This window comes from Phyllobates terribilis, unplaced genomic scaffold (genome assembly GCF_046119375.1).
Source record: "Phyllobates terribilis strain yellow unplaced genomic scaffold, ASM4611937v1 Scaffold_4__5_contigs__length_816908805, whole genome shotgun sequence".
NCBI classification, from domain to species: Eukaryota; Metazoa; Chordata; class Amphibia; order Anura; family Dendrobatidae; genus Phyllobates; species Phyllobates terribilis.
Window position 1 is genome coordinate 690,714,725 of NW_027362764.1, and position 20,107 is coordinate 690,734,831.

Genomic DNA, 20,107 nt, shown 5'->3' on the forward strand with positions numbered 1-20,107 from the left:
GGCAGGAGAGTCTGACGCATGGTGGCGGAAAAGCTGCAGGTGCAAATAGGGAATGTGGTCTCGTGCGAGCAACTTGTGCATGCTCGCTGTGTGTGAGTGTGCGCTTCCTAGGTACGGCGCGCTGCAGACAGTCAAAAGGGTTGCTCCCTTTCATTAAAAGTTAATCCCCGGCTGCAGGCTATTAGAAAGCAACTAACCACGCTCTACTCACCCTACCCAGGTCTACCGGTGAGTCTCGCCGCTGCTCCCGGCCTGTGGCATTGGCCGCGACGCTGACGTTCCGTCAACAGCGCGGCAGCCGATCAGTGAGCTCAGGGGCTGTGAGCGGGGCGTTCTGTCTACAAGACCTTTTTAAGGAGCCAGCAAAAAAGTGAAGAGAAAGGAAAGCACAAAAGCACCTTGTCTTACTAAGCACTGGAAAGGGCAGCCGGCAACCGGACGTCAAAGTGGAAAAGCAGCAAGTGAGAGGCCTGTTTCTCCCTACGGCCACACCACCCTGAACACGCCCTATCTCGTCTGATCTTGGAAGCTAAGCAGGGTTGGGCCTGGTTAGTACTTGGATGGGAGACCGCCTGGGAATACCAGGTGCTGTAGGCTTTTGCTTTTTCTTACTTCCACCAGCAGGGGTCACTCTCCTCTATGCCTTTTTTCCATTCCTTTTTTCACAAGCGCACACATGCTCCTTTCTTCTTTTCATTTGCTTTCTCTCTTGCGCTATTTAATCCTTGCAAAATACCAGCATCCTTCTCATCACCGTGGGCCTCCAGCATTGTTGCTTATTTACTTTTAATACTAGGCTTCTTTTCACCAGGACCAGCGACTCCCGCATGACTGGAGGCAACCACCGCTGACCTGGAGGCAACCACCGGTAACCTGGAGGCCAGTTTACAGCACAACCCAAGCAAAACACCTTTGCAGGCCACACGACCCCCCCGAAGAGCAGCTCAAATTCACTCGCAACCATCTCACCCTCTTCCTTCATTCACTCCTAGGCGTTTCGCTCCACCCCAAGTTGCGGGTCCAGCTTGCTCTTTCTGTCACATCCCCGCGATGAACGGTTTAGCCTGCAGGAGACCCTGCGCCGAGCCATTTTTAAACACATCTGATGCGGCAGGTGTTTCATTGCTCAACAAACAACACCTATAGGGACGGCACAGCCTATGCATCGGTCCTTCGGAGACCGCCCCAGAACGGCCAGAGTTCTCGTCCCCACGCGAGCCTCAGGAAGGCTGGCCGGGCGATGGGCCAAGCAGCGTCTACTGGCCATACCACCTTGGATACGTCCGATCTCGGAAGCAAAGCAGAGATGGGTTCGGAAATACTTGGTTGGGACACCTCCTGAGAACACCAGGTATTGTAGACAATTTTGATGACGTTTTGCCATCTTGCCCAGCTCGGCTAGCATTGAGTGGCGCCTTGCTGGACACCGACCTTACGTAAAGTAGAGGCTGGAAGTCCCAAGCCTCCCAAGCCCCCCAAGACCTCTAAGATAAGGACGCAACCCCGCCGCCTCTACCAGGCCTCACACCGAGCTCCTTGCCACGGCTAGGAGTGCTTATTGACCCCGCAGCCGGCGGTATGCAAATGATGGCGTTAAAAGCATCTCGCGCTGTGAAGGGGCCAGGCTTTCAGCAGCTGCCCAGGGGATGGTTTTAGAGGGCGACCGCCTAACGAGGGCCAGCAGAAGTAACGTCTTCTTCTTCAAAGAAGCTTGTGTAACTAACCCAATCAGACAGCTGCCCAGGAGCTAACCTCAGTGCTAGGAAGGAGCGGGAGGGAATTGAGGGGGTGGTTCCTGCTAAGGCCCTGAAATAATAATAAGACAGGCAGGAGAGTCTGACGCATGGTGGCGGAAAAGCTGCAGGTGCAAATAGGGAATGTGGTCTCGTGCGAGCAACTTGTGCATGCTCGCTGTGTGTGAGTGTGCGCTTCCTAGGTACGGCGCGCTGCAGACAGTCAAAAGGGTTGCTCCCTTTCATTAAAAGTTAATCTAGAAAGCAACTAACCGCGCTCTACTCACCCTACCCAGGTCTACCGGTGAGTCTCGCCGCTGCTCCCGGCCTGTGGCATTGGCCTCGACGCTTACGTTCCGTCGACAGCGCGGCAGCCGATCAGTGAGCTCAGCGGCTCTGAGCGGGGCGTTCTGTCTACAAGACCTTTTTAAGGAGCCAGCAAAAAAGTGAAGAGAAAGGAAAGCACAAAAGCACCTTGTCTTACTAAGCACTGGAAAGGGCAGCCGGCAACCGAACGTCAAAGTAGAAAAGCAGCAAGTGAGAGGCCTGTCTGCCTATGGTCACACCACCCTAAACATGCCCAATCTTGTCTGATCTTGGAAGCTAAGCAGGGTCAGGCCTGGTTAGTACTTGGATGGGAGACCGCCTGGGAATACCAGGTGCTGTAGGCTTTTTCTTTTTCTTACTTCCACAAGCAGGGGTCACTCTCCTCTATGCCTTTTTTCCATTCCTTTTTTCACAAGCGCACACATGCTCCTTTCTTCTTTTCATTTGCTTTCTCTCTTGCGCTATTTAATCCTTGCAAAATACCAGCATCCTTCTCATCACCGTGGGCCTCCAGCATTGTTGCTTATTTACTTTTAATACTAGGCTTCTTTTCACCAGGACCAGCGACTCCCGCATGACTGGAGGCAACCACCGCTGACCTGGAGACAACCACCGGTAACCTGGAGGCCAGTTTACAGCACAACCCAAGCAAAACACCTTTGCAGGCCACACGACTCCCCCGAAGAGCAGCTCAAATTCACTCGCAACCATCTCACCCTCTTCCTTCATTCACTCCTGGGCGTTTCGCTCCACCCCAAGTTGCGGGTCCAGCTTGCTCTTTCTGTCACATCCCCGCGATGAACGGTTTAGCCTGCAGGAGACCCTGCGCCGAGACATTTTTAAACACATCTGATGCGGCAGGGGTTTTTATTGCTCAACAAACAACACCTATAGGGACGGCACAGCCTATGCATCGGTCCTTCGGAGACCGCCCCAGAACGGCCAGAGTTCTCGTCCCCACGCGAGCCTGAGGAAGGCTGGCCGGGCGATGGGCCAAGCAGCGTCTACTGGCCATACCACCTTGGATACGTCCGATCTCGGAAGCAAAGCAGAGATGGGTTCGGAAATACTTGGTTGGGACACCTCCTGAGAACACCAGGTATTGTAGACAATTTTGATGACGTTTTGCCATCTTGCCCAGCTCGGCTAGCATGGAGTGGCGCCTTGCTGGACACCGACCTTACGTAAAGTAGAGGCTGGAAGTACCAAGCCTCCCAAGCCCCCCAAGACCTCTAAGATAAGGACGCAACCCCGCCGCCTCTACCAGGCCTCACACCGAGCTCCTTGCCACGGCTAGGATTGCTTATTGACCCCGCAGCCGGCCGTATGCAAATGATGGCGTTAAAAGCATCTCGCGCTGTGAAGGGGCCACGCTTTCAGCAGCTGCCCAGGGGATGGTTTTAGAGGGCGACCGCCTAACGAGGGCCAGCAGAAGTAACGTCTTCTTCTTCAAAGAAGCTTGTGTAACTAACCCAATCAGACAGCTGCCCAGGAGCTAACCTCAGTGCTAGGAAGGAGCGGGAGGGAATTGAGGGGGTGGTTCCTGCTAAGGCCCTGAAATAATAATAAGAGAGGCAGGAGAGTCTGACGCATGGTGGCGGAAAAGCTGCAGGTGCAAATAGGGAATGTGGTCTCGTGCGAGCAACTTGTGCATGCTCGCTGTGTGTGAGTGTGCGCTTCCTAGTTACGGCGCGCTGCAGACAGTCAAAAGGGTTGCTCCCTTTCATTAAAAGTTAATCCCCGGCTGCAGGCTATTAGAAAGCAACTAAAAGCGCTCTACTCACCCTACCCAGGTCTACCGGTGAGTCTCGCCGCTGCTCCCGGCCTGTGGCATTGGCCGCGACGCTGACGTTCCGTCGACAGCGCGGCAGCCGATCAGTGAGCTCAGCGGCTGTGAGCGGGGCGTTCTGTCTACAAGACCTTTTTAAGGAGCCAGCAAAAAAGTGAAGAGAAAGGAAAGCACAAAAGCACCTTGTCTTACTAAGCACTGGAAAGGGCAGCCGGCAACCGGACGTCAAAGTGGAAAAGCAGCAAGTGAGAGGCCTGTCTCTGCCTACGGCCACATCACCCTGAACACGCCCGATCTTGTCTGATCTCGGAAGCCAAGCAGGGTCAGGCCTGGTTAGTACTTGGATGGGAGACCGCCTGGGAATACCAGGTGCTGTAGGCTTTTGCTTTTTCTTACTTCCACAAGCAGGGGTCACTCTCCTCTATGCCTTTTTTCCATTCCTTTTTTCACAAGCGCACACATGCTCCTTTCTTCTTTTCATTTGCTTTCTCTCTTGCGCTATTTAATCCTTGCAAAATACCAGCATCCTTCTCATCACCGTGGGCCTCCAGCATTGTTGCTTATTTACTTTTAATACTAGGCTTCTTTTCACCAGGACCAGCGACTCCCGCATGACTGGAGGCAACCACCGCTGACCTGGAGGCAACCACCGGTAACCTGGAGGCCAGTTTACAGCACAACCCAAGCAAAACACCTTTGCAGGCCACACGACCCCCCCGAAGAGCAGCTCAAATTCACTCGCAACCATCTCACCCTCTTCCTTCATTCACTCCTGGGCGTTTCGCTCCACCCCAAGTTGCGGGTCCAGCTTGCTCTTTCTGTCACATCCCCGCGATGAACGGTTTAGCCTGCAGGAGACCCTGCGCCGAGCCATTTTTAAACACATCTGATGCGGCAGGTGTTTCATTGCTCAACAAACAACACCTATAGGGACGGCACAGCCTATGCATCGGTCCTTCGGAGACCGCCCCAGAACGGCCAGAGTTCTCGTCCCCACGCGAGCCTGAGGAAGGCTGGCCGGGCGATGGGCCAAGCAGCATCTACTGGCCATACCACCTTGGATACGTCCGATCTCGGAAGCAAAGCAGAGATGGGTTTGGAAATACTTGGTTGGGACACCTCCTGAGAACACCAGGTATTGTAGACAATTTTGATGACGTTTTGCCATCTTGCCCAGCTCGGCTAGCATGGAGTGGCGCCTTGCTGGACACCGACCTTACGTAAAGTAGAGGCTGGAAGTCCCAAGCCTCCCAAGCCCCCCAAGACCTCTAAGATAAGGACGCAACCCCGCCGCCTCTACCAGGCCTCACACCGAGCTCCTTGCCACGGCTAGGAGTGCTTATTGACCCCGCAGCCGGCCGTATGCAAATGATGGCGTTAAAAGCATCTCGCGCTGTGAAGGGGCCAGGCTTTCAGCAGCTGCCCAGGGGATGGTTTTAGAGGGCGACCGCCTAACGAGGGCCAGCAGAAGTAACGTCTTCTTCTTCAAAGAAGCTTGTGTAACTAACCCAATCAGACAGCTGCCCAGGAGCTAACCTCAGTGCTAGGAAGGAGCGGGAGGGAATTGAGGGGGTGGTTCCTGCTAAGGCCCTGAAATAATAATAAGACAGGCTGGAGAGTCTGACGCATGGTGGCGGAAAAGCTGCAGGTGCAAATAGGGAATGTGGTCTCGTGCGAGCAACTTGTGCATGCTCGCTGTGTGTGAGTGTGCGCTTCCTAGGTACGGCGCGCTGCAGACAGTCAAAAGGGTTGCTCCCTTTCATTAAAAGTTAATCCCCGGCTGCAGGCTATCAGAAAGCAACTAACCGCGCTCTACTCACCCTACCCAGGTCTACCGGTGAGTCTCGCCGCTGCTCCCGGCCTGTGGCATTGGCCGCGACGCTGACGTTCCGTCGACAGCGCGGCAGCCGATCAGTGAGCTCAGCGGCTGTGAGCGGGGCGTTCTGTCTACAAGACCTTTTTAAGGAGCCAGCAAAAAAGTGAAGAGAATGGAAAGCACAAAAGCACCTTGTCTTACTAAGCACTGGAAAGGGCAGCCGGCAACCGGACGTCAAAGTAGAAAAGCAGCAAGTGAGAGGCCTGTCTCTGCCTACGGCCACACCACCCTGAACACGCCTGATCTCGTTTGATCTCGGAAGCTAAGCAGGGTCGGGCCTGGTTAGTAGTTGGATCTGAGACCGCCTGGGAATACCAGGTGCTGTAGGCTTTTGCTTTTTCTTACTTCCACAAGCAGGGGTCACTCTCCTCTATGCCTTTTTTCCATTCCTTTTTTCACAAGCGCACACATGCTCCTTTCTTCTTTTCATTTGCTTTCTCTCTTGCGCTATTTAATCCTTGCAAATTACCAGCATCCTTCTCATCACCGTGGGCCTCCAGCATTGTTGCTTATTTACTTTTAATACTAGGCTTCTTTTCACCAGGACCAGCGACTCCCGCATGACTGGAGGCAACCACCGCTGACCTGGAGGCAACCACCGGTAACCTGGAGGCCAGTTTACAGCACAACCCAAGCAAAACACCTTTGCAGGCCACACGACTCCCCCGAAGAGCAGCTCAAATTCACTCGCAACCATCTCACCCTCTTCCTTCATTCACTCCTGGGCGTTTCGCTCCACCCCAAGTTGCGGGTCCAGCTTGCTCTTTCTGTCACATCCCCGCGATGAACGGTTTAGCCTGCAGGAGACCCTGCGCCAAGCCATTTTTAAACACATCTGATGTGGCAGGTGTTTCATTGCTCAACAAACAACACCTATAGGGACGGCACAGCCTATGCATCGGTCCTTCGGAGACCGCCCCAGAACGGCCAGAGTTCTCGTCCCCACGCGAGCCTGAGGAAGGCTGGCCGGGCGATGGGCCAAGCAGCGTCTACTGGCCATACCACCTTGGATACGTCCGATCTCGGAAGCAAAGCAGAGATGGGTTCGGAAATACTTGGTTGGGACACCTCCTGAGAACACCAGGTATTGTAGACAATTTTGATGACGTTTTGCCATCTTGCCCAGCTCGGCTAGCATGGAGTGGCGCCTTGCTGGACACCGACCTTACGTAAAGTAGAGGCTGGAAGTACCAAGCCTCCCAAGCCCCCCAAGACCTGTAAGATAAGGACGCAACCCCGCCGCCTCTACCAGACCTCACACCGAGCTCCTTGCCACGGCTAGGAGTGCTTATTGACCCCGCAGCCGGCCGTATGCAAATGATGGCGTTAAAAGCATCTCGCGCTGTGAAGGGGCCAGGCTTTCAGCAGCTGCCCAGGGGATGGTTTTAGAGGGCGACCGCCTAACGAGGGCCAGCAGAAGTAACGTCTTCTTCTTCAAAGAAGCTTGTGTAACTAACCCAATCAGACAGCTGCCCAGGAGCTAACCTCAGTGCTAGGAAGGAGCGGGAGGGAATTGAGGGGGTGGTTCCTGCTAAGGCCCTGAAATAATAATAAGAGAGGCAGGAGAGTCTGACGCATGGTGGCGGAAAAGCTGCAGGTGCAAATAGGGAATGTGGTCTCGTGCGAGCAACTTGTGCATGCTCGCTGTGTGTGAGTGTGCGCTTCCTAGGTACGGCGCGCTGCAGACAGTCAAAAGGGTTGCTCCCTTTCATTAAAAGTTAATCCCCGGCTGCAGGCTATTAGAAAGCAACTAACCGCGCTCTACTCACCCTACCCAGGTCTACCGGTGAGTCTCGCCGCTGCTCCCGGCCTGTGGCATTGGCCGCGACGCTGACGTTCCGTCGACAGCGCGGCAGCCGATCAGTGAGCTCAGCGGCTGTGAGCGGGGCGTTCTGTCTACAAGACCTTTTTAAGGAGCCAGCAAAAAAGTGAAGAGAAAGGAAAGCACAAAAGCACCTTGTCTTACTAAGCACTGGAAAGGGCAGCCGGCAACCGGACGTCAAAGTGGAAAAGCAGCAAGTGAGAGTCCTGTCTCTGCCTACGGCCACACCACCCTGAACACGCCCGATCTTGTCTGATCTCGGAAGCCAAGCAGGGTCAGGCCTGGTTAGTACTTGGATGGGAGACCGCCTGGGAATACCAGGTGCTGTAGGCTTTTGCTTTTTCTTACTTCCACAAGCAGGGGTCACTCTCCTCTATGCCTTTTTTCCATTCCTTTTTTCACAAGCGCACACATGCTCCTTTCTTCTTTTCATTTGCTTTCTCTCTTGCGCTATTTAATCCTTGCAAAATACCAGCATCCTTCTCATCACCGTGGGCCTCCAACATTGTTGCTTATTTACTTTTAATACTAGGATTCTTTTCACCAGGACCAGCGACTCCCGCATGACTGGAGGCAACCACCGCTGACCTGGAGGCAACCACCGGTAACCTGGAGGCCAGTTTACAGCACAACCCAAGCAAAACACCTTTGCAGGCCACACGACCCCCCTGAAGAGCAGCTCAAATTCACTCGCAACCATCTCACCCTCTTCCTTCATTCACTCCTGGGCGTTTCACTCCACCCCAAGTTGCGGGTCCAGCTTGCTCTTTCTGTCACATCCCCGCGATGAACGGTTTAGCCTGCAGGAGACCCTGCGCCGAGCCATTTTTAAACACATCTGATGCGGCAGGTGTTTCATTGCTCAACAAACAACACCTATAGGGACAGCACAGCCTATGCATCGGTCCTTCGGAGACCGCCCCAGAACGGCCAGAGTTCTCGTTCCCACGCGAGCCTGAGGAAGGCTGGCCGGGCGATGGGCCAAGCAGCGTCTACTGGCCATACCACCTTGGATACGTCCGATCTCGGAAGCAAAGCAGAGATGGGTTCGGAAATACTTGGTTGGGACACCTCCTGAGAACACCAGGTATTGTAGACAATTTTGATGACGTTTTGCCATCTTGCCCAGCTCGGCTAGCATGGAGTGGCGCCTTGCTGGACACCGACCTTACGTAAAGTAGAGGCTGGAAGTCCCAAGCCTCCCAAGCCCCCCAAGACCTCTAAGATAAGGACGCAACCCCGCCACCTCTACCAGGCCTCACACCGAGCTCCTTGCCACGGCTAGGAGTGCTTATTGACCCCGCAGCCGGCCGTATGCAAATGATGGCGTTAAAAGCATCTCGCGCTGTGAAGGGGCCAGGCTTTCAGCAGCTGCCCAGGGGATGGTTTTAGAGGGCGACCGCCTAACGAGGGCCAGCAGAAGTAACGTCTTCTTCTTCAAAGAAGCTTGTGTAACTAACCCAATCAGACAGCTGCCCAGGAGCTAACCTCAGTGCTAGGAAGGAGCGGGAGGGAATTGAGGGGGTGGTTCCTGCTAAGGCCCTGAAATAATAATAAGACAGGCTGGAGAGTCTGACGCATGGTGGCGGAAAAGCTGCAGGTGCAAATAGGGAATGTGGTCTCGTGCGAGCAACTTGTGCATGCTCGCTGTGTGTGAGTGTGCGCTTCCTAGGTACGGCGCGCTGCAGACAGTCAAAAGGGTTGCTCCCTTTCATTAAAAGTTAATCCCCGGCTGCAGGCTATTAGAAAGCAACTAACCGCGCTCTACTCACCCTACCCAGGTCTACCGGTGAGTCTCGCCGCTGCTCCCGGCCTGTGGCATTGGCCGCGACGCTGACGTTCCGTCGACAGCGCGGCAGCCGATCAGTGAGCTCAGCGGCTCTGAGCGGGGCGTTCTGTCTACAAGAGCTTTTTAAGGAGACAGCAAAAAAGTGAAGAGTAAGAAAAGCACAAAAGCACCTTGTCTTACTAAGCACTGGAAAGGGCAGCCGGCAACCGGACGTCAAAGTAGAAAAGCAGCAAGTGAGAGGCCTGTCTCTGCCTACGGCCACACCACCCTGAACACGGCTGATCTCGTCTGATCTCGGAAGCTAAGCAGGGTCAGGCCTGGTTAGTACTTGGATGGGAGACCGCCTGGGAATACCAGGTGCTGTAGGCTTTTGCTTTTTCTTACTTCCACAAGCAGGGGTCACTCTCCTCTATGCCTTTTTTCCATTCCTTTTTTCACAAGCGCACACATGCTCCTTTCTTCTTTTCATTTGCTTTCTCTCTTGCGCTATTTAATCCTTGCAAAATACCAGCATCCTTCTCATCACCGTGGGCCTCCAGCATTGTTGCTTATTTACTTTTAATACTAGGCTTCTTTTCACCAGGACCAGCGACTCCCGCATGACTGGAGGCAACCACCGCTGACCTGGAGGCAACCACCGGTAACCTGGAGGCCAGTTTACAGCACAACCCAAGCAAAACAACTTTGCAGGCCACACGACCCCCCCGAAGAGCAGCTCAAATTCACTCGCAACCATCTCACCCTCTTCCTTCATTCACTCCTGGGCGTTTCGCTCCACCCCAAGTTGCGGGTCCAGCTTGCTCTTTCTGTCACATCCCCGCGATGAACGGTTTAGCCTGCAGGAGACCCTGCGCCGAGCCATTTTTAAACACATCTGATGCGGCAGGTGTTTCATTGCTCAACAAACAACACCTATAGGGACGGCACAGCCTATGCATCGGTCCTTCGGAGACCGCCCCAGAACGGCCAGAGTTCTCGTCCCCACGCGAGCCTGAGGAAGGCTGGCCGGGCGATGGGCCAAGCAGCGTCTACTGGCCATACCACCTTGGATACGTCCGATCTTGGAAGCAAAGCAGAGATGGGTTCGGAAATACTTGGTTGGGACACCTCCTGAGAACACCAGGTATTGTAGACAATTTTGATGACGTTTTGCCATCTTGCCCAGCTCGGCTAGCATGGAGTGGCGCCTTGCTGGACACCGACCTTACGTAAAGTAGAGGCTGGAAGTTCCAAGCCTCCCAAGTCCCCCAAGACCTCTAAGATAAGGACGCAACCCCGCCGCCTCTACCAGGCCTCACACCGAGCTCCTTGCCACGGCTAGGAGTGCTTATTGACCCCGCAGCCGGCCGTATGCAAATGATGGCGTTAAAAGCATCTCGCGCTGTGAAGGGGCCAGGCTTTCAGCAGCTGCCCAGGGGATGGTTTTAGAGGGCGACCGCCTAACGAGGGCCAGCAGAAGTAACGTCTTCTTCTTCAAAGAAGCTTGTGTAACTAACCCAATCAGACAGCTGCCCAGGAGCTAACCTCAGTGCTAGGAAGGAGCGGGAGGGAATTGAGGGGGTGGTTCCTGCTAAGGCCCTGAAATAATAATAAGACAGGCAGGAGAGTCTGACGCATGGTGGCGGAAAAGCTGCAGGTGCAAATAGGGAATGTGGTCTCGTGCGAGCAACTTGTGCATGCTCGCTGTGTGTGAGTGTGCGCTTCCTAGGTACGGCGCGCTGCAGACAGTCAAAAGGGTTGCTCCCTTTCATTAAAAGTTAATCCCTGGCTGCAGGCTATTAGAAAGCAACTAACCGCGCTCTACTCACCCTACCCACGTCTACCGGTGAGTCTCGCCGCTGCTCCCGGCCTGTGGCATTGGCCGCGACGCTGACGTTCCGTCGACAGCGCGGCAGCCGATCAGTGAGCTCAGCGGCTCTGAGCGGGGCGTTCTGTCTACAAGACCTTTTTAAGGAGCCAGCAAAAAAGTGAAGAGAAAGGAAAGCACAAAAGCACCTTGTCTCACTAAGCACTGGAAAGGGCAGCCGGCAACCGGACGTCAAAGTAGAAAAGCAGCAAGTGAGAGGTCTATCTCTGCCTATGGCTACACCACCCTGAACACACCCGATCGCGTCTCATCTTGGAATCTAAGCAGGGTTGGGCCTGGTTACTACTTGGATGGGAGACTGCCTGGGAATACCAGGTGCTGTAGGCTTTTGCTTTTTCTTACTTCCACAAGCAGGGGTCACTCTCCTCTATGCCTTTTTTCCATTCCTTTTTTCACAAGCGCACACATGCTCCTTTCTTCTTTTCATTTGCTTTCTCTCTTGCGCTTTTTAATCCTTGCAAAATACCAGCATCCTTCTCATCACCGTGGGCCTCCAGCATTGTTGCTTATTTACTTTTAATACTAGGCTTCTTTTCACCAGGACCAGCGACTCCCGCATGACTGGAGGCAACCACCGCTGACCTGGAGGCAACCACTGGTAACCTGGAGGCCAGTTTACAGCACAACCCAAGCAAAACACCTTTGCAGGCCACACGACCCCCCCGAAGAGCAGCTCAAATTCACTCGCAACCATCTCACCCTCTTCCTTCATTCACTCCTGGGCGTTTCGCTCCACCCCAAGTTGCGGGTCCAGCTTGCTCTTTCTGTCACATCCCCGCGATGAACAGTTTAGCCTGCAGGAGACCCTGCGCCGAGCCATTTTTAAACACATCTGATGCGGCAGGTGTTTCATTGCTCAACAAACAACACCTATAGGGACGGCACAGCCTATGCATCGGTCCTTCGGAGACCGCCCCACGCGAGCCTGAGGAAGGCTGGCCGGGCGATGGGCCAAGCAGCGTCTACTGGCCATACCACCTTGGATACGTCCGATCTCGGAAGCAAAGCAGAGATGGGTTCGGAAATACTTGGTTGGGACACCTCCTGAGAACACCAGGTATTGTAGACAATTTTGATGACGTTTTGCCATCTTGCCCAGCTCGGCTAGCATGGAGTGGCGCCTTGCTGGACACCGACCTTACGTAAAGTAGAGGCTGGAAGTCCGAAGCCTCCCAAGCCCCCCAAGACCTCTAAGATAAGGACGCAACCCCGCCGCCTCTACCAGGCCTCACACCGAGCTCCTTGCCACGGCTAGGAGTGCTTATTGACCCCGCAGCCGGCCGTATGCAAATGATGGCGTTAAAAGCATCTCGCGCTGTGAAGGGGCCAGGCTTTCAGCAGCTGCCCAGGGGATGGTTTTAGAGGGCGACCGCCTAACGAGGGCCAGCAGAAGTAACGTCTTCTTCTTCAAAGAAGCTTGTGTAACTAACCCAATCAGACAGCTGCCCAGGAGCTAATCTCAGTGCTAGGAAGGAGCGGGAGGGAACTGAGGGGGTGGTTACTGCTAAGGCCCTGAAATAATAATAAGACAGGCAGGAGAGTCTGACGCATGGTGGCGGAAAAGCTGCAGGTGCAAATAGGGAATGTGGTCTCGTGCGAGCAACTTGTGCATGCTCGCTGTGTGTGAGTGTGCGCTTCCTAGGTACGGCGCGCTGCAGACAGTCAAAAGGGTTGCTCCCTTTCATTAAAAGTTAATCTAGAAAGCAACTAACCGCGCTCTACTCACCCTACCCAGGTATACCGGTGAGTCTCGCCGCTGCTCCCGGCCTGTGGCATTGGCCTCGACGCTTACGTTCCGTCGACAGCGCGGCAGCCGATCAGTGAGCTCAGCGGCTCTGAGCGGGGCGTTCTGTCTACAAGACCTTTTTAAGGAGCCAGCAAAAAAGTGAAGAGAAAGGAAAGCACAAAAGCACCTTGTCTCACTAAGCACTGGAAAGGGCAGCCGGCAACCGAACGTCAAAGTAGAAAAGCAGCAAGTGAGAGGCCTGTCTCTGCCTATGGTCACACCACCCTAAACATGCCCGATCTCGTCTGATCTTGGAAGCTAAGCAGGGTCAGGCCTGGTTAGTACTTGGATGGGAGACTGCCTGGGAATACCAGGTGCTGTAGGGTTCTGCTTTTTCTTACTTCCACAAGCAGGGGTCACTCTCCTCTATGCCTTTTTTCCATTCCTTTTTTCACAAGCGCACACATGCTCCTTTCTTCTTTTCATTTGCTTTCTCTCTTGCGCTATTTAATCCTTGCAAAATACCAGCATCCTTCTCATCACCGTGGGCCTCCAGCATTGTTGCTTATTTACTTTTAATACTAGGCTTCTTTTCACCAGGACCAGCGACTCCCCGCTGACTGGAGGCAACCACCGCTGACCTGGAGGCAACCACCGGTAACCTGGAGGCCAGTTTACAGCACAACCCAAGCAAAACACCTTTGCAGGCCACACGACCCCCCCGAAGAGCAGCTCAAATTCACTCGCAACCATCTCACCCTCTTCCTTCATTCACTCCTGGGCGTTTCGCTCCACCCCTAGTTGCGGGTCCAGCTTGCTCTTTCTGTCACATCCCCGCGATGAACGGTTTAGCCTGCAGGAGACCCTGCGCCGAGCCATTTTTAAACACATCTGATGCGGCAGGTGTTTCATTGCTCAACAAACAACACCTATAGGGACGGCACAGCCTATGCATCGGTCCTTCGGAGACCGCCCCAGAACGGCCAGAGTTCTCGTCCCCACGCGAGCCTGAGGAAGGCTGGCCGGTCGATGGGCCAAGCAGCGTCTACTGGCCATACCACCTTGGATACGTCCGATCTCGGAAGCAAAGCAGAGATGGGTTCGGAAATACTTGGTTGGGACACCTCCTGAGAACACCAGGTATTGTAGACAATTTTGATGACGTTTTGCCATCTTGCCCAGCTCGGCTAGCATGGAGTGGCGCCTTGCTGGACACCGACCTTACGTAAAGTAGAGGCTGGAAGTCCCAAGCCTCCCAAGACCTCTAAGATAAGGACGCAACCCCGCCGCCTCTACCAGGCCTCACACCGAGCTCCTTGCCACGGCTAGGAGTGCTTATTGACCCCGCAGCCGGCCGTATGCAAATGATGGCGTTAAAAGCATCTCGCGCTGTGAAGGGGCCAGGCTTTCAGCAGCTGCCCAGGGGATGGTTTTAGAGGGCGACCGCCTAACGAGGGCCAGCAGAAGTAACGTCTTCTTCTTCAAAGAAGCTTGTGTAACTAACCCAATCAGACAGCTGCCCAGGAGCTAACCTCAGTGCTAGGAAGGAGCGGGAGGGAATTGAGGGGGTGGTTCCTGCTAAGGCCCTGAAATAATAATAAGACAGGCAGGAGAGTCTGACGCATGGTGGCGGAAAAGCTGCAGGTGCAAATAGGGAATGTGGTCTCGTGCGAGCAACTTGTGCATGCTCGCTGTGTGTGAGTGTGCGCTTCCTAGGTACGGCGCGCTGCAGACAGTCAAAAGGGTTGCTCCCTTTCATTAAAAGTTAATCCCCGGCTGCAGGCTATTAGAAAGCAACTAACCGCGCTCTACTCACCCTACCCAGGTCTACCGGTGAGTCTCGCCGCTGCTCCCGGCCTGTGGCATTGGCCGCGACGCTGACGTTCCGTCGACAGCGCGGCAGCCGATCAGTGAGCTCAGCGGCTGTGAGCGGGGCGTTCTGTCTACAAGACCTTTTTAAGGAGCCAGCAAAAAAGTGAAGAGAAAGGAAAGCACAAAAACACCTTGTCTTACTAAGCACTGGAAAGGGCAGCCGGCAACCGGACGTCAAAGTAGAAAAGCAGCAAGTGAGAGCCCTGTCTCTGCCTATGGCCACACCGTCCTAAACACGCCTGATCTCGTCTGATCTCAGAAGCTAAGCAGGGTTGGGCCTGGTTAGTACTTGGGTGGGAGACCGTCTGGGAATACCAGGTGCTGTACACTTTTGCTTTTTCTTACTTCCACAAGCAGGGGTCACTCTCCGCTATAGTTTTTCCATTCCTTTTTTCACAAGCGCACACATGCTCCTTTCTTCTTTTCATTTGCTTTCTCTCTTGCGCTATTTAATCCTTGCAAAATACCAGCATCCTTCTCATCACCGTGGGCCTCCAGCATTGTTGCTTATTTACTTTTAATACTAGGCTTCTTTTCACCAGGACCAGCGACTCCCGCATGACTGGAGGCAACCACCGCTGACCTGGAGGCAACCACCGGTAACCTGGAGGCCAGTTTACAGCACAACCCAAGCAAAACACCTTTGCAGGACACACGACCCCATCGAAGAGCAGCTCAAATTCACTCGCAACCATCTCACCCTCTTCCTTCATTCACTCCTGGGAGTTTCGCTCCACCCCAAGTTGCGGGTCCAGCTTGCTCTTTCTGTCACATCCCCGCGATGAACGATTTAGCCTGCAGGAGACCCTGCGCCGAGCCATTTTTAAACACATCTGATGCGGCAGGTGTTTCATTGCTCAACAAACAACACCTATAGGGACGGCACAGCCTATGCATCGGTCCTTCGGAGACCGCCCCACGCGAGCCTGAGGAAGGCTGGCCGGGCGATGGGCCAAGCAGCGTCTACTGGCCATACCACCTTGGATACGTCCGATCTCGGAAGCAAAGCAGAGATGGGTTCGGAAATACTTGGTTGGGACACCTCCTGAGAACACCAGGTATTGTAGACAATTTTGATGACGTTTTGCCATCTTGCCCAGCTCGGCTAGCATGGAGTGGCGCCTTGCTGGACACCGACCTTACGTAAAGTAGAGGCTGGAAGTCCGAAGCCTCCCAAGCCCCCCAAGACCTCTAAGATAAGGACGCAACCCCGCCGCCTCTACCAGGCCTCACACCGAGCTCCTTGCCACGGCTAGGAGTGCTTATTGACCCCGCAGCCGGCCGTATGCAAATGATGGCGTTAAAAGCATCTCGCGCTGTGAAGGGGCCAGGCTTTCAGCAGCTGTCCAGGGGATGGTTTTAGAGGGCGACCGCCTAACGAGGGCCAGCAGAAGTAACGTCTTCTTCTTCAAAGAAGCTTGTGTAACTAACCCAATCAGACAGCTGCCCAGGAGCTAATCTCAGTGCTAGGAAGGAGCGGGAGGGAACTGAGGGGGTGGTTACTGCTAAGGCCCTGAAATAATAATAAGACAGGCAGGAGAGTCTGACGCATGGTGGCGGAAAAGCTGCAGGTGCAAATAGGGAATGTGGTCTCGTGCGAGCAACTTGTGCATGCTCGCTGTGTGTGAGTGTGCGCTTCCTAGGTACGGCGCGCTGCAGACAGTCAAAAGGGTTGCTCCCTTTCATTAAAAGTTAATCTAGAAAGCAACTAACCGCGCTCTACTCAGGTATACCGGTGAGTCTCGCCGCTGCTCCCGGCCTGTGGCATTGGCCTCGACGCTTACGTTCCGTCGACAGCGCGGCAGCCGATCAGTGAGCTCAGCGGCTCTGAGCGGGGCGTTCTGTCTACAAGACCTTTTTAAGGAGCCAGCAAAAAAGTGAAGAGAAAGGAAAGCACAAAAGCACCTTGTCTCACTAAGCACTGGAAAGGGCAGCCGGCAACCGAACGTCAAAGTAGAAAAGCAGCAAGTGAGAGGCCTGTCTCTGCCTATGGTCACACCACCCTAAACATGCCCGATCTCGTCTGATCTTGGAAGCTAAGCAGGGTCAGGCCTGGTTAGTACTTGGATGGGAGACTGCCTGGGAATACCAGGTGCTGTAGGGTTCTGCTTTTTCTTACTTCCACAAGCAGGGGTCACTCTCCTCTATGCCTTTTTTCCATTCCTTTTTTCACAAGCGCACACATGCTCCTTTCTTCTTTTCATTTGCTTTCTCTCTTGCGCTATTTAATCCTTGCAAAATACCAGCATCCTTCTCATCACCGTGGGCCTCCAGCATTGTTGCTTATTTACTTTTAATACTAGGCTTCTTTTCACCAGGACCAGCGACTCCCCGCTGACTGGAGGCAACCACCGCTGACCTGGAGGCAACCACCGGTAACCTGGAGGCCAGTTTACAGCACAACCCAAGCAAAACACCTTTGCAGGCCACACGACCCCCCCGAAGAGCAGCTCAAATTCACTCGCAACCATCTCACCCTCTTCCTTCATTCACTCCTGGGCGTTTCGCTCCACCCCTAGTTGCGGGTCCAGCTTGCTCTTTCTGTCACATCCCCGCGATGAACGGTTTAGCCTGCAGGAGACCCTGCGCCGAGCCATTTTTAAACACATCTGATGCGGCAGGTGTTTCATTGCTCAACAAACAACACCTATAGGGACGGCACAGCCTATGCATCGGTCCTTCGGAGACCGCCCCAGAACGGCCAGAGTTCTCATCCCCACGCGAGCCTGAGGAAGGCTGGCCGGGCGATGGGCCAAGCAGCGTCTACTGGCCATACCACCTTGGATACGTCCGATCTCGGAAGCAAAGCAGAGATGGGTTCGGAAATACTTGGTTGGAACACCTCCTGAGAACACCAGGTATTGTAGACAATTTTGTTGACGTTTTGCCATCTTGCCCAGCTCGGCTAGCATGGAGTGGCGCCTTGCTGGACACCGACCTTACGTAAAGTAGAGGCTGGAAGTCCCAAGCCTCCCAAGCCCCCAAGACCTCTAAGATAAGGACGCAACCCCGCCGCCTCTACCAGGGCTCACACCGAGCTCCTTGCCACGGCTAGGAGTGCTTATTGACCCCGCAGCCGGCCGTATGCAAACGATGGCGTTAAAAGCATCTCGCGCTGTGAAGGGGCCAGGCTTTCAGCAGCTGCCCAGGGGATGGTTTTAGAGGGCGACCGCCTTACGAGGGCCAGCAGAAGTAACGTCTTCTTCTTCAAAGAAGCTTGTGTAACTAACCCAATCAGACAGCTGCCCAGGAGCTAACCTCAGTGCTAGGAAGGAGCGGGAGGGAATTGAGGGGGTGGTTCCTGTTAAGGCCCTGAAATAATAATAAGACAGGCAGGAGAGTCTGACGCATGGTGGCGGAAAAGCTGCAGGTGCAAATAGGGAATGTGGTCTCGTGCGAGCAACTTGTGCATGCTCGCTGTGTGTGAGTGTGCGCTTCCTAGGTACGGCGCGCTGCAGACAGTCAAAAGGGTTGCTCCCTTTCATTAAAAGTTAATCCCTGGCTGCAGGCTATTAGAATGCAACTAACCGCGCTCTACTCACCCTACCCAGGTCTACCGGTGAGTCTCGCCGCTGCTCCCGGCCTGTGGCATTGGCCGCGACGCTGACGTTCCGTCGACAGCGCGGCAGCCGATCAGTGAGCTCAGCGGCTCTGAGCGGGGCGTTCTGTCTACAAGACCTTTTTAAGGAGCCAGCAAATAAGTGAAGAGAAAGGAAAGCACAAAAGCACCTTGTCTCACTAAGCACTGGAAAGGGCAGCCGGCAACCGGACGTCAAAGTAGAAAAGCAGCAAGTGAGAGGCCTGTCTCTGCCTACGGCTACACCACCCTGAACACACCCGATCTCGTCTCATCTTGGAATCTAAGCAGGGTTGGGCCTGGTTACTACTTGGATGGGAGACTGCCTGGGAATACCAGGTGCTGTAGGCTTTTGCTTTTTCTTACTTCCACAAGCAGGGGTCACTCTCCTCTATGCCTTTTTTCCATTCCTTTTTTCACAAGCGCACACATGCTCCTTTCTTCTTTTCATTTGCTTTCTCTCTTGCGCTATTTAATCCTTGCAAAATACCAGCATCCTTCTCATCACCGTGGGCCTCCAGCATTGTTGCTTATTTACTTTTAATACTAGGCTTCTTTTCACCAGGACCAGCGACTCCCGCATGACTGGAGGCAACCACCGCTGACCTGGAGGCAACCACCGGTAACCTGGAGGCCAGTTTACAGCACAACCCAAGCAAAACACCTTTGCAGGACACACGACCCCATCGAAGAGCAGCTCAAATTCACTCGCAACCATCTCACCCTCTTCCTTCATTCACTCCTGGGCGTTTCGCTCCACCCCAAGTTGCGGGTCCAGCTTGCTCTTTCTGTCACATCCCCGCGATGAACGGTTTAGCCTGCAGGAGACCCTGCGCCGAGCCATTTTTAAACACATCTGATGCGGCAGGTGTTTCATTGCTCAACAAACAACACCTATAGGGACGGCACAGCCTATGCATCGGTCCTTCAGAGACCGCCCCAGAACGGCCAGAGTTCTCGTCCCCACGCGAGCCTGAGGAAGGCTGGCCGGGCGATGGGCCAAGCAGCGTCTACTGGCCATACCACCTTGGATACGTCCGATCTCGGAAGCAAAGCAGAGATGGGTTCGGAAATACTTTGTTGGGACACCTCCTGAGAACACCAGGTATTGTAGACAATTTTGATGACGTTTTGCCATCTTGCGCAGCTCGGCTAGCATGGAGTGGCGCCTTGCTGGACACCGACCTTACGTAAAGTAGAGGATGGAAGTCCCAAGCCCCCCAAGACCTCTAAGATAAGGACGCAACCCCGCCGCCTCTACCAGGCCTCACACCGAGCTCCTTGCCACGGCTAGGAGTGCTTATTGACCCCGCAGCCGGCCGTATGCAAATGATGGCGTTAAAAGCATCTCGCGCTGTGAAGGGGCCAGGCTTTCAGCAGCTGCCCAGGGGATGGTTTTAGAGGGCGACCGCCTAACGAGGGCCAGCAGAAGTAACGTCTTCTTCTTCAAAGAAGCTTGTGTAACTAACCCAATCAGACAGCTGCCCAGGAGCTAATGACGCGCCCCCTGGGCCAGTGTTGTTTGGGGAATACCCGGAGCCGGATCAGATGGGGGTTGTAGTCTCCGAGTGGCGGTGACCCGGTCCGTGCCCAGGGTGTCAAGCTCAGTGTGTGGCAGTCCTTATGATGTTACTAGATGTTCTTTTATGTCGACTACGCCACCCGTTGAATTGCGGTCAGTACGGCCGCCGCTGCAGCAGGGTCCGCTGAGGCTGATGGTGTTTGTGCA

General features: G+C 54.2%; 5 non-coding genes and 6 pseudogenes across 5 annotated transcripts; all 11 read left to right on the forward strand.

Moving 5' to 3' along the window:
* The first annotated feature begins 478 nt into the window (after window positions 1–478).
* LOC141266267 (5S ribosomal RNA) lies at window positions 479–597 on the forward strand. Its single transcript, XR_012320318.1, has one exon. It is a non-coding gene; the product is annotated as a 5S ribosomal RNA (ribosomal RNA).
* A 1,688-nt stretch (window positions 598–2,285) lies between these two features.
* Window positions 2,286–2,404, forward strand: LOC141267594 (5S ribosomal RNA; annotated as a pseudogene).
* Window positions 2,405–4,111: 1,707 nt separating this feature from the next.
* On the forward strand, window positions 4,112–4,230 carry LOC141266843 (5S ribosomal RNA). The gene has a single exon (XR_012320864.1). It is a non-coding gene; the product is annotated as a 5S ribosomal RNA (ribosomal RNA).
* A 1,706-nt stretch (window positions 4,231–5,936) lies between these two features.
* On the forward strand, window positions 5,937–6,055 carry LOC141267639 (5S ribosomal RNA; annotated as a pseudogene).
* Window positions 6,056–7,761: 1,706 nt separating this feature from the next.
* LOC141266525 (5S ribosomal RNA) lies at window positions 7,762–7,880 on the forward strand. The gene has a single exon (XR_012320560.1). It is a non-coding gene; the product is annotated as a 5S ribosomal RNA (ribosomal RNA).
* A 1,706-nt stretch (window positions 7,881–9,586) lies between these two features.
* LOC141266619 (5S ribosomal RNA) lies at window positions 9,587–9,705 on the forward strand. Its single transcript, XR_012320649.1, has one exon. It is a non-coding gene; the product is annotated as a 5S ribosomal RNA (ribosomal RNA).
* Window positions 9,706–11,411: 1,706 nt separating this feature from the next.
* On the forward strand, window positions 11,412–11,530 carry LOC141268895 (5S ribosomal RNA; annotated as a pseudogene).
* A 1,666-nt stretch (window positions 11,531–13,196) lies between these two features.
* On the forward strand, window positions 13,197–13,315 carry LOC141268290 (5S ribosomal RNA; annotated as a pseudogene).
* A 1,697-nt stretch (window positions 13,316–15,012) lies between these two features.
* On the forward strand, window positions 15,013–15,131 carry LOC141267230 (5S ribosomal RNA). The gene has a single exon (XR_012321240.1). It is a non-coding gene; the product is annotated as a 5S ribosomal RNA (ribosomal RNA).
* Window positions 15,132–16,786: 1,655 nt separating this feature from the next.
* Window positions 16,787–16,905, forward strand: LOC141268291 (5S ribosomal RNA; annotated as a pseudogene).
* A 1,705-nt stretch (window positions 16,906–18,610) lies between these two features.
* On the forward strand, window positions 18,611–18,729 carry LOC141268260 (5S ribosomal RNA; annotated as a pseudogene).
* The last annotated feature ends 1,378 nt before the right edge of the window (window positions 18,730–20,107 follow it).